The sequence below is a fragment of the Xenopus laevis genome, chromosome 8L (genome assembly GCF_017654675.1).
Source record: "Xenopus laevis strain J_2021 chromosome 8L, Xenopus_laevis_v10.1, whole genome shotgun sequence".
Classification (NCBI taxonomy): domain Eukaryota; kingdom Metazoa; phylum Chordata; class Amphibia; order Anura; family Pipidae; genus Xenopus; species Xenopus laevis.
Window position 1 is genome coordinate 30,080,798 of NC_054385.1, and position 11,549 is coordinate 30,092,346.

At 41.0% G+C, this 11,549-nt stretch overlaps 1 pseudogene; it reads right to left on the bottom strand.

Moving 5' to 3' along the window:
- Nucleotides 1-2,090: 2,090 nt before the first annotated feature.
- On the bottom strand, nucleotides 2,091-4,851 carry LOC108704508 (annotated as a pseudogene).
- Between the last annotated feature and the right edge of the window lie 6,698 nt (nucleotides 4,852-11,549).

Sequence of the window (11,549 nt, forward strand, 5' to 3'; positions counted from 1 at the left end):
ATAAGGGATCTTTCTGTAATGTGGATCCTCATACATTGTCTACTAGAAAATTTTTAAATATTAAATAAACCCAATAGGATGGTTTTGTTTCCAATAAGGATTAATTAAATTTTAGTTGGGATCAAGTACAACATACTGTTTTATTATTACAGAGCAAAAGGAAATCATCTTTAAAAATTTGGATTATTTGGGTAAAATGCAGTCTATGGGAGATGGCCTTCTCTTAATTCTGGATAACAGGTTTCCGGATAACTGATCCCATACCTGTATCTGGATAATTAAACCTCCCCATTATAATTACTTGCCCCAATCTAGCTTGGTTGGTAGCATACCCCTGCAAATAATTTGCTTGACCCTTTGCAACCTGCAATGCTCCACCCATAAGGTTTTAGCTCTCTTATTTTCCACCGTCACTTCTTCACATGCAGACTGTAGTGATTACTACTTACCCTTGTGTTCCAGTGGTGCGGCGGGGACGCCCACCACGCCGCTACGTGTCCGGTGCCATCTTGGATTCCTAGGACACGCGCGCCTCCACTCCATTTAAAGCCGCAGGCGCGCTGGCGTGATGGCGCCGGCGCGCAATGGCGCCAAATTTGAACTGTATTTAAAGCTCATTAGGGCTGTGAGACCTTGCCAGTGATAGGATTTGTTCCTGGTGCTTCTGAGCTTTGAGCTAAATCTGTCTGAACCTGTTTTGAATTGATTCCTGTTGTGACCCCTGCCTGGCTTTTTGACTATTCTGACCTCTGGATCTTGACCCTTGCCTGAATACCGACTACCTCTTCTGCTAAATCTTTTCTGATTGATCTTCCGGTTTGACTCTTGCCTGCCTGACTGCGCTTATTCTCTGCCTGCCTCGACCCAGCCTGATCTGACTACTCTATTGCCTAACGCCTTGTACTACGACCTTCTGCCAAAAGACTTTGCTTTACAGTCATGCCCCTCTGCCTATGCAGAACCTATAGCCTTGCACCTCTCGTTTAAGTCGTGGTGGCATCCAAGTAGCTAAGGGCTTCTCCCGAGGCCAACGGCGATCACACTACAGGTGAAGCACGAGCCGAGACCAGGGTGCATGTCATTTGTTCTGGTGTTGGGTGCTGACCGTTACACAGACTTTGATATTATGATCAATATGTATTTTGTTATTTCTTAATTTCTCATTTTATCCAGTCTTATCCTCCTTCTCTCTGTTTGTTTCAGTATATTAGATAAAATTATAACTTTATCCATAATCTCCAGACCACAGAAATAATGACACAAACAACGACTTTATGTTAAACCTGTGAAGATCACAGCTTTATTAAGAATGTTATATATACATATGTGCAGGCCCGGACTGATAACCTGTCAACTCGGGCATTTGCCCGAGGGGCCGCTCTACCCTGCTTTAAAGTGGGCCGCCCCCTGCCTAATAAGATACGGTGCCAGCTTTTTTTTTTTTTAAATTGGAAATTGGAAGTTACTTGCTGTGCCGTAGGAGTGATTTTCAGCCTGTATTCTCTCAATTTATTTCCCTAACAGCTGCGAGCAGTAAAGGAGCGAGTGAATGAAGGGACTGACTACGTCCGGGGTTTTCTTTGGTCCTGACAGTTTTATGGGTGACCTGTCTGCTGCCTTCATTGCTCGCAGCTCTTAGAAAAATAAATGAAGCGGAGGATATAAACACGCACCTTCTTCCCAAACCTAAATGCGGCAGGAATGAGGGAGAAGGCAGGCTGAAAATCAATCATACCCCGAACAAAGAGGAGAAAGGGAGCTCTCCAAACAAGTGGGACCCAAACTGTGGAACCATCAGCAATGGTATGGCGAGCATATGCAAATGAACGGGCTTCTAAAAATGGGGGAGACCTGAAAAAGCCTCACATATGTCAGTTTAGGTCCCCTGCCTTCCTTCTCACAAAGTCACCCAAAAATATTAAATTGCATGCATCACAACTGAGCAAGAGTATCTTAAGTGACCAATACAATGGAATGAGTAAGCGGTGCAGGAACCAAAGTCAAAATAATATCAAAATATTTATGGCTAAATGTATTTGGTCACCAGTGCTGTGCACATTGCCAAATAAATCATATTGAGTAGTAAATTATTAGTAAGATACAGGCCCTGAAGAAAGCAAAAAAAAACAAAAAAAAAACAGTTTAAAGATTTTTCCAATTTTGATCAGAAAGGAAAAACATGCCTTCCTTGCAGAAAAATGCAAACTGAACCAGGCCCCACTTTTGGCAGGCCTTGTCACACCCCGTTGCAACCTTTATCTAGAATATGCTTAACTGTGTAGCACAAGCCCATTGCTGGATTCACGTTCTATATTATAATAACCCACATTACTTCTGTTACCAAGAGAACTATGGAATGTTGGTAAAGGTAGTAATAAAATGTATTTAGCTGACAATAAGCACAGCGGTCCCCAGGCTATGCAGCTGTAATATTTGGGAAGTATGCTATTTGCTCTCATGTGTAGACCAGTCTTATGGATAATATAACAGCTCTGTTTTTATGTCTATAACCTTATTATGATTGATCCTGAACAAATAGGTGAGAAATGATAAGGATATTAGATGTCACTGAGGGGGTTCTGTGACCATATAAAGGCACAAGGCTGCAGGCTGAGTTCTTCAGGGAACTCTGAGTATCACTCGTATTATAAGACATAATGTACCCTCTACTGTAAATGATAAGGATATCTATGTATATATACATATATATAATTTAAAATATGCTTTTGTATAAGTTAAACACGAGCACGCATTTATGTGTGGGCTGCTTTGATTTTTTTTGCCGGGGCTGCTTTTTACTCCCAGTCTGGCCCTGCATACGTGTGATGCTCACTGCAGGGTTATCAGATTACTGAAAATCAAAGGACATGTATGAAACACATAGATGTCATTTAATCATCAGACGATCCAGTAAACCCAGCTCATAGGGCTGTTTGGTCCCAAGAAAGGCAAAAAAACCTCTGTGAAGCTTGAGCCAATCTGCTTCACTTCCTGACTCCTGAACGGCAATCGGAATGACTCCCAGGATCAATACGCCCTATGGAGCTTTGCAAGTCCTGATGTAATAAACTTGCAGTAAGGGTGAACAGAATAGAATAGTGAGAGAATGAGAATGTATAATGTTTTTTTGTTCAAACTAAAGACCCATAGTCTTACCTGACACAGTGATCCCCGATACCCAATGGCACTTGTATTGAATGGTAAATAGAATTTCAAACATAACAATGTATGTCAACCAGTATGGAAAAAGGTTCCTATATGGGTGAATGTATTACTGCATATGCATGTATGGGTGCTAGTATGGGACTATGGGCATGTATGGGACTGGGGGCATGTATGGGTGCCAGAATGGAAGTGTGGGCATGTAGGGGTGCATATATACTTGCCTGTATGGATCATAGGGCCAGAATGTGTTGTATAGCATATAACTGACCTCTTCTATATCCTGAGAATGGCTGGATCTCTCTGCCATCTCTAAGTCCTCGGAAACCTGCTGAGTCCCTGGATGTTAATGCCGCCATTGATGTTCTCTCTCGGCCTTCAGGTAGATGTTGGCTTGATCCCCTCTCCTGCTCTGGTGTTCTTCCTCCAGGAGAATTTAAATCCTCGGGTGTTGCTACAGGCCTTGTGGTCGGATGGGTTAAAGCTGGAAATGTTTCTGGATAAACTCCTGGCAGCAGCGGATGGAAAAAGTGCTTATTGAATGAAACCAGAAGGCTGATCTTTTCCATGCACTCCTCTATTTGGTGGTCTGGGTAGTCAGTGGGGGCCACTTTGATAGGGTTGTTATAGGAATATATTTTGTCTTCCACATTCAGGCAGCACAGTGCCATGAGAGATGCTTTGTGCATGTAGAAATCATTATGTTGGCTCAGGCACAGTGCTGCGATGCCTCTAGCAGCTGTTAGGGTTTTGGCTGTTCTTGTGAGCTGGGCAGGGGAACACTCCTCCTGGTTGGCCATTCTTGAAAGGGAGAAGTGCTCCAAAAAGAAATCGATGGTTGATTCCCCCAGACGAAAATGCAACGTCCTCAGGATGTTTCTCTCCAGGTGACGCATTTTATCCGGTTTAATTCTGTAGTCAAACAGAGGTAGGAAGTGCTTGGGCCTGGGGTACCATTTTTCTACCACTTTGCAAGCAATGTAAAGGCAAGTGGCTCCCACTCTTGTTAGGGTATCATTGTCAAGAGGAGTGCAGGAAAGATAGCGCTCCAGTAAGTCTACACTGAGGCACAGGGTCTCAAAGTCCAGTCTCAGGTGCCTGTGCACATTGATCAGTAGGTTGGTAAATACACTCCAGGATGTTGCATTTATTTCCTCTTGATTTTGTAGGAAATTCTCCAGGTGGTAATCTCTTTCCAGGCCTTTGTTACATGCATACATGGAGAGATCCGCTCGTTTGGCGATGTCGCCAAACGAGCGGATCTCCCTCCGATTTGCCCACCTTGAGGTGGGCAATATCGGGCTGATCCGATCGTGGGCCCTAGGGCCCAACGATTGGATCCTAGCGAACGCGAACGGGTGGTCAGATCGCGGTGCCGCATCAACGAACAGATGCGGCCGCGATCCAACGGGATTTTTAGTCCCATCCGATCGAGATCTGGCCGACATTCGGCCAGATCTCGATCGGGGAAGCCCGTCAGGGGCCCCCATACATGGGCCAATAAGCTGCCGACTCGGTCTGTCGGCAGCTTTTATCGGCCCGTGTATGGCCACCTTTACACTCCTCTCCATACTCCCTGAAGGTCTGCAGGGCATCATCCAGGTTGGTGAAGGTGCTCCATGGCTCCCCCTCAGGTAGTGGTTCCTCAGCTGTAGGGGTGCTGGTCCCATGATGATCACTCTGGTGCATCTTCAAAAATGATTCTTCAAAAACTATGCAGATATTGCTTTTGATACAGAGTGCCTGCCAATATGCTGATATACAAAGACACTCAATATGATGATATACAGAGACACTCAATATGCTGATGTACAGAGTGCCCAGTGTGCTGTTTACAGACACTGCAATATGGTGATATACAGAGACACCCCACTATGTATTCTATAAGGTGCCCAATGTCCTGCCATACAGAGACATCCCATTATGCTGATGCATTACATTGCAAGCAATTTTGGGCAGGGCCCTCTTTACCTCTTATATTGTTTAGTGCTATGTAATCTGTAAATTCAATGTACACTCATTTTTTGTACAGTACTCTGGAATATGTTGGTGCTTTATAAATACTTGTTGTAATAATAGTGATATACAGAGTGCCCAATGTGCTGTCATCCAAAGGCACCCCAATATGAGATAACACTTCTGTGCTGCTGTCTCAGGGTCCCCCTCCGCTGCACCATGCGTGTGCATGCAATGTGTTTTTTCCCATGACGGCCCGAAGAAGAGAGGTTGAGGCAGGAAGAAAAAGCACAGGGTGTGGCCCTTTACGACCCTGTGTAGGAATGTGGCTGAGGCAGATTTAGACTTTATTTAATCTTGGAATGTTGTGAGTTACAGGAGTGTGAATTGTATTGTAATAAAGTCACACCGAGTATTCTGATATATACAGACTGTCCCCAACATGGCTTCTGACATAAGTGAGAATAAAAAGACAAATTTGTTTTTTTTTTAACTGAAAAAATCCACCCCTGATTGCTCTGATTCACCATAGATAGTAAATACCTTGGTTCAAATCCTGGCATGGTCAGTGTGCTTGGGGTTGCTGGCAGGATTACTGTTCAACCCCTGTTCTTTGAATCCCAATGGGAGCAAAACACTATATAAATATTTTCCTTTTCCTACGTAAGATCAGAGAGGATTCAAATTATTAATAATGAAAATCTAATAAAAATGTAATAATTGCTGAAAATAGAAACAAAAATAGTGAAAAGGAATATACAGTATATCCATATATGCTAGGGGCAAGAAAGTTTTCTTTAATCAAAACTTTAATTTGAAGCAACATTAGTGGTTCTTCACAGTCAGGGTAGTGAGGTTGTGGAATGCACTGCCAGGTGATGTTGTGATGGCTGATTCAGTTAATGTTCTTAAGAATGGCTTGGATGATTTTTTGGACAGACATAATATCAAAGGCTATTGTAATACTAAACTCTACAGTTAGTATAGATCATTATACCAGACCCCATGGCCTTACAAGCGCTTACAAGTGGAACTTTATTAGAAGTACAGTGCTGAAGTGTTGGAGAGCTCCATCATGAGAGCTGGCCAGAGTGCTGAACTCACCTCCTTGCTCCTATATAGATACTACTTAGCTAGTACTGCTGTGCTGCCATAGGCAAACTCTCCAATGCACCGTGTGGCCAATTCAATCTGACATTGTACATTTGTCACCATAGCAAAAGCTCTAACTATTAATCCTGGCTCTAAGAAAATATCTATATATTATAAAATCTGTGGCATATGATAACATACAGTGGTATTTACTTTTAGACTGTAAGCTCTTTTGAGCAGAGCCCTCTTTGCCTTTGTTTCTATCAGTTAGTATTTGTATGCCTGATGTATACACCCTTTATTTTATAGTGCTGTGGAAAATGTTGCTGTTTTATAAATACATGTTATAATACAGAATTCAAAGACTTTTATGGGGTGAAAAGAAAACAGTCTAGTCAGCTACAGCAACAAATCATCAGCTAGCATTTACTGGTGATGAAATGTCTATTGTAGAGAAATAACAAAGCTATACAAAGGCTCTAAGATTTATCAATTCACATAAAAAAAGTTGGAAAACTATAAGAAAGGGAGTCTGTTGATAACATGTGCATTGCATTCCCAAAGCAAATGTTTGTGTTTGTGAGTAAGGTCAGGGATACAAGGCTCTCACAGCATGATGAGGTTTGATAAACAAAATACTGTTTGTATTGTAGGAAGTGCTGCATTTAGAACTAACATTAATCACATAAAGAAACAGTAAAGAAGATAAACTGGGAGATAGTTGTGAGAGATAGCGGTGTACAGAAGCGATACATTCATCTTTTAAAAAAAGATACCAAATAACAGCACTTGCAGGTATAAAGCAGATACCAAAGCATTATGGGCAAATAAGAAGCTGTCAGGAGCAATACGTGTTTCTTAGAAAAGTGGGGAACAATTCCTCTGCTTATTGCAAGCACAGAGAATAATATCCAAGGCCCAACAGACATCCGCATGTGATCCAGGCACCCCTCCTTGCATGTTGCATACCTTCTCTCCTAGCGGCCACAGTCAAGACCAGGCAGGTCTCATCTGAGACAGGTAGTGGATCTGGGTTGGCAGGGCCCACCAGGTTTTTACCCGGTGTCCTGTCGGCCCAGTCCAACCATGTGTGTCCATCCTGCCTCTGCTGCTTGTGTGCAATTGTGCCTATTGATGATATGGAACCCTGGAGTCACTCTGAATGTCCAAAATCCTCACAAACTGTGCTGCATTTTTGAATGACCCTTATAAATGCCAATTGTTTGTGTTATAAGTGTTTTTTGCTGGAATAAAACTCTTTCCACTTGCCAAGCTATGGGCTTGGTCAGAAACACCAGGGAAGACAGATAATATTTTTGACAGCAGTTATACTTAAAAAGCATTGCACATTTTTAACATATATACATCAGAAAGGTTGCTTAGAAGTACAATTTTTTTTTATTAGACAACATTATTTTTGGGCTTACATACCCTTTACTATAGGTAAATTTACTTACTGGAAAAGATATCTACTACATTACAGTTAAATCCAGCTTGCTAACAACTCTTGACATCCTGACATCCAGCAGCTTCTACAGAGGTAATTCGATTTTATGCTGTATATTTATTAAAAAAGGGGGAATACTTAAAGGGTTCAACTAGCCTATAAATTAGTTGTTGGATGGACCATACCCATAGTTTGGGATACAGGGTTGTGTACTTAACTATTAATTGATGGTGTAACTCTATTGTTGCCAATAGAAATAGGTCAAGTCGTAGAGAAGGTTTTGTTTACCAGAGATATAATTTGGGGGTGACATAACCAGCATGACAATGCAGAAGGCAAAGGAAAAGGTTTTGCGTAGGGATGAGAACTTTATTGCGTGGTACAGTTTTGCAGTGAAATTTGAGTTTTCGCCAGTAGCAAAATTTTTCACAAATCTGTGCTAGGATTTCCCCAATTTCACTGAAAAAATAATGGTTTTTTTTTGTATTGGGGAAAAAAAACAGGAAAAATGTCAATAGCATTATTAGAATTTCTTCATTGGTTGGTTGGTTTTGGTTTTTGAAAAATGTGTTTCTTTGTGCTAGAAAAAATGGCAATGTCATTAGAATTTAGAAATTAGTTTCTTTACCATCCAGGCATTTGAGTTATGGAATTGACTACCATGGATGGCCTGTGATACAGGATACACCAGGTGGCTACTTTCTAGCTGGACAAAGATGGACATGGGTATGATTCACTAATGAAATCCTTATGACGAAATAGATCCAACAAGCTCAATCCCCTGCCTCAAACACTCAGTATAATGTATAAAACTGTTATAATCGTCAAGCCATTTTTTTGAATAGACAAATACAAGAGGTCCTCTGCAACCCATTATCGATATATTAAGGACATTGAAACATTTTGTGCCTTAAGCTACTAAAAATGCCTTCCCCTTTAAACAAAACAGGGATTGTTGGTCCATATATTGCAATATATCTAAGCTGGCCAACTACGTCAAAGTCTTCCAAATTTCAAATAGGTCAGCGCTAATCAAAGCTCAGGGGAAAATATGAAGAAAAAGAGAAAAAAAGTGTAATATAGTGCAGTTCTTAGTTAAAGAGTTGTAGTTCCACAACACCATATGGTTTTACTTAACCTTTAGTGCAATTAACTATTTATATTCCACCACGTGCGTTTGTTTAAAATGGGTACTTACAAACGTTCAAATAATTTTGTGCTTATCAGACTTTGTTGGTTGCAAAACTTTTTGTTGATCCTTCTTGCTAGGGGAAGTTTTAAAAAAGCGCAAATAGTGTAAAAACTTCTTTATTTTTTCCAAAAGTAAAAACCAATTGGTTACCCTCACATTTAAATGGATTAAAACCGGCAAAACATCTCTCTCTCTCTCTCGTCCCAGTTTCTTGGATCCTCAGTGATTTGCGGTTCAGGTCTCGACCAGCGTTTCCTTCACACGCTTCTTCACTTGCTCCTTCCTGGGCGCTGAGTTGTGAAGTGTAAAGGCACTATGTAAGATGGAATGTGAGCTCTGCTAGCAAAGAAGACTACTTTCTTGCAAGTTCCAGCATGGGGATTAAGGCTCCAACCTCTGGACCTCTCTTGCTGGCAGCAAAGTTCCTTCTGCCAGGCAGTGTCTCTCACAGCACCACTCTTCGCTCCACTCTATGAGGCATTTGGAGAGCCTCATATTTTTTTGGTTTGCAGTATGTCAAAGTCTTCCCCGGTATGGCCAGTCCTACACTCAACTTTCATCTGATTTTAAGAATTTGATTACTTAATTATACATTTTACAAAGGGACTAAGTTTTACCTGCAACTTACTAGCTGATTTCAAAGTAAAACTCCCAAACTTGGTTGCCCTTTTATTAGCCACCAGTGGGATCACCTGACTATAGCTGGAAGGGGTGAGAGGCACTGCTCCTATATGAAATATAACAAACAAGTTGTGCTCACCACTAATTTTAAAAAACTAAGGGGGGGGGGTGCAATGAGGTTGTGACCACAAAATTCATATGGACAAATACAAGAGATCCTCTGCACTCAACCCATTATCAATAGTTAGGTGATCCCACAGGAGCCAGAACATGTATCTGTTTTTTTTTTGCCCATTATATAGCATGGATTATTGATGGTACCTCTGGGATTTTGGCGCCAGCACTGCTGCGCTGAAATCGGCTCTGTGTGTCTGCACACAGGTTAGATGCAGGGCTATGGGTGCAGACACTGAGGGGATGTTTCTCGGCCTGCTCATACTGTATATGCAATCTGAGAAACAGCCCTGTGGGCAGCATCCATAATACATGTAACAACAGTATGAATTCTCAGGCAAAATAATGGGTACAAAATATACAGCTCTAAGGCCTATAATTTCCAGACAGACACAGTTAAATTGTTCAACCTCCACTCCCCCAAAATACCTTGACTATAAAACCCATTTAAAAAAATCTTCTTAAAAACAGGACTGTTCTGAGAGGTATTTAGGGAAGATCTTGGACCCTTGGCCACCCTGAGATGGCCTTCTGCTGCTTTAAACCTTACGTAATCCAAATGGATTAGTTTGCCTCCAATAAGGATTCATGCAGCTTAATTACCATGAACTACAAGCTACTAATTTATTATTCTAGAGAAAGGGGTTCCAGATATGGGATCCCATACCTGTACAATTTAATCTGTAGAGCCCAGACATTTACTTCCCTGCTAATTATTGTGCCATAGGTTACTTCTGTGGAAAAAAATATGGTAATGCGAGAATAAATGTTACTAGCTTGCTTGTTTCTCTCCAGCTTTCAGAATACAGGAACCTATGGTTGCGCCCATTTATATTGTGTCCAGCAGAGCTGTATTCATTAGGGGCAGTTGGTTTATAGGCACCTTGCATGTCATTGTTTTGTACTTAAAGGGGGTGGTTAAACCTTTAGCATGTTATAGAATGGCCTATTCCTAGCCACTTTGCAGTTTGTCTTCTTTACTTGTTCTTTATCATTTTTGTGTTATTTGCCTTTCCTTTCTGCCTCTCAATATTTCAAATGGGGTTCACTGACCACGGCCGGTAAAAAACCTATTGATTTTCCTATCCAGCCCCCCTCCTATACATATTCCAGTCTCTCTTTCAAACCACTGCCTGGTTGCTAGGGGAAATAAGACCTTAGCAACAAGATAGTTGCTGAGAGAGCTGCTGAGAAAAAAAACAAAATAACTGAAAAACCATAAAACATTTAAAAATGAAGACCAGTTGCTAAAAATATCATGGTCTACATCATAGTAAATGTTAATTTAAAGGTAATGTCATCCCTACATCCAGTGTAAATCCTGTTCAGAGTTTGGATTTTATCGTGTCCGACCATAGCAGTCTCCTGTCCGCCCCCACACGTTATATTGTTTGAAACTTAACTTGTACATGGTTTTGTTTAAATATATTTGCTTATTTTGTATTTAGTAAATAGCAGATGGCAAAGCTGGGCCTACACCTGTTTGTTATTATAGTTGGTATATTTGTTGGATTTTAGAAATCTACCAAATCTGTCTTTTGTTTTTTTTATTTACATATACAAAAATCTTGACAAAAGATTCAGCCAACTATTAAACTGAATCCAAAAATAACTGTGTTTGATCAAAACTTGACAAACAACTCTTGTCAAGCAAACTAGTCAACATGGTCGCCATTCACCAAATGCTGAGCACAGGGGTAGGTGGGGGATAAGCACTTGGACTAGGGGTAGGCAGCAGAAGGTACATACTAATATTTTACTCCGCATTTGCTTTATGAAACTTGTGGAAAACATTAAAGGAAAACTATACCCCCAACAGCTCATATGTAAAACCCTGCTTCATGTAAATAAGCTATTTTAATAATAATATACTTTTCTAGTAGTATGTGCCAATGGGTAATCATA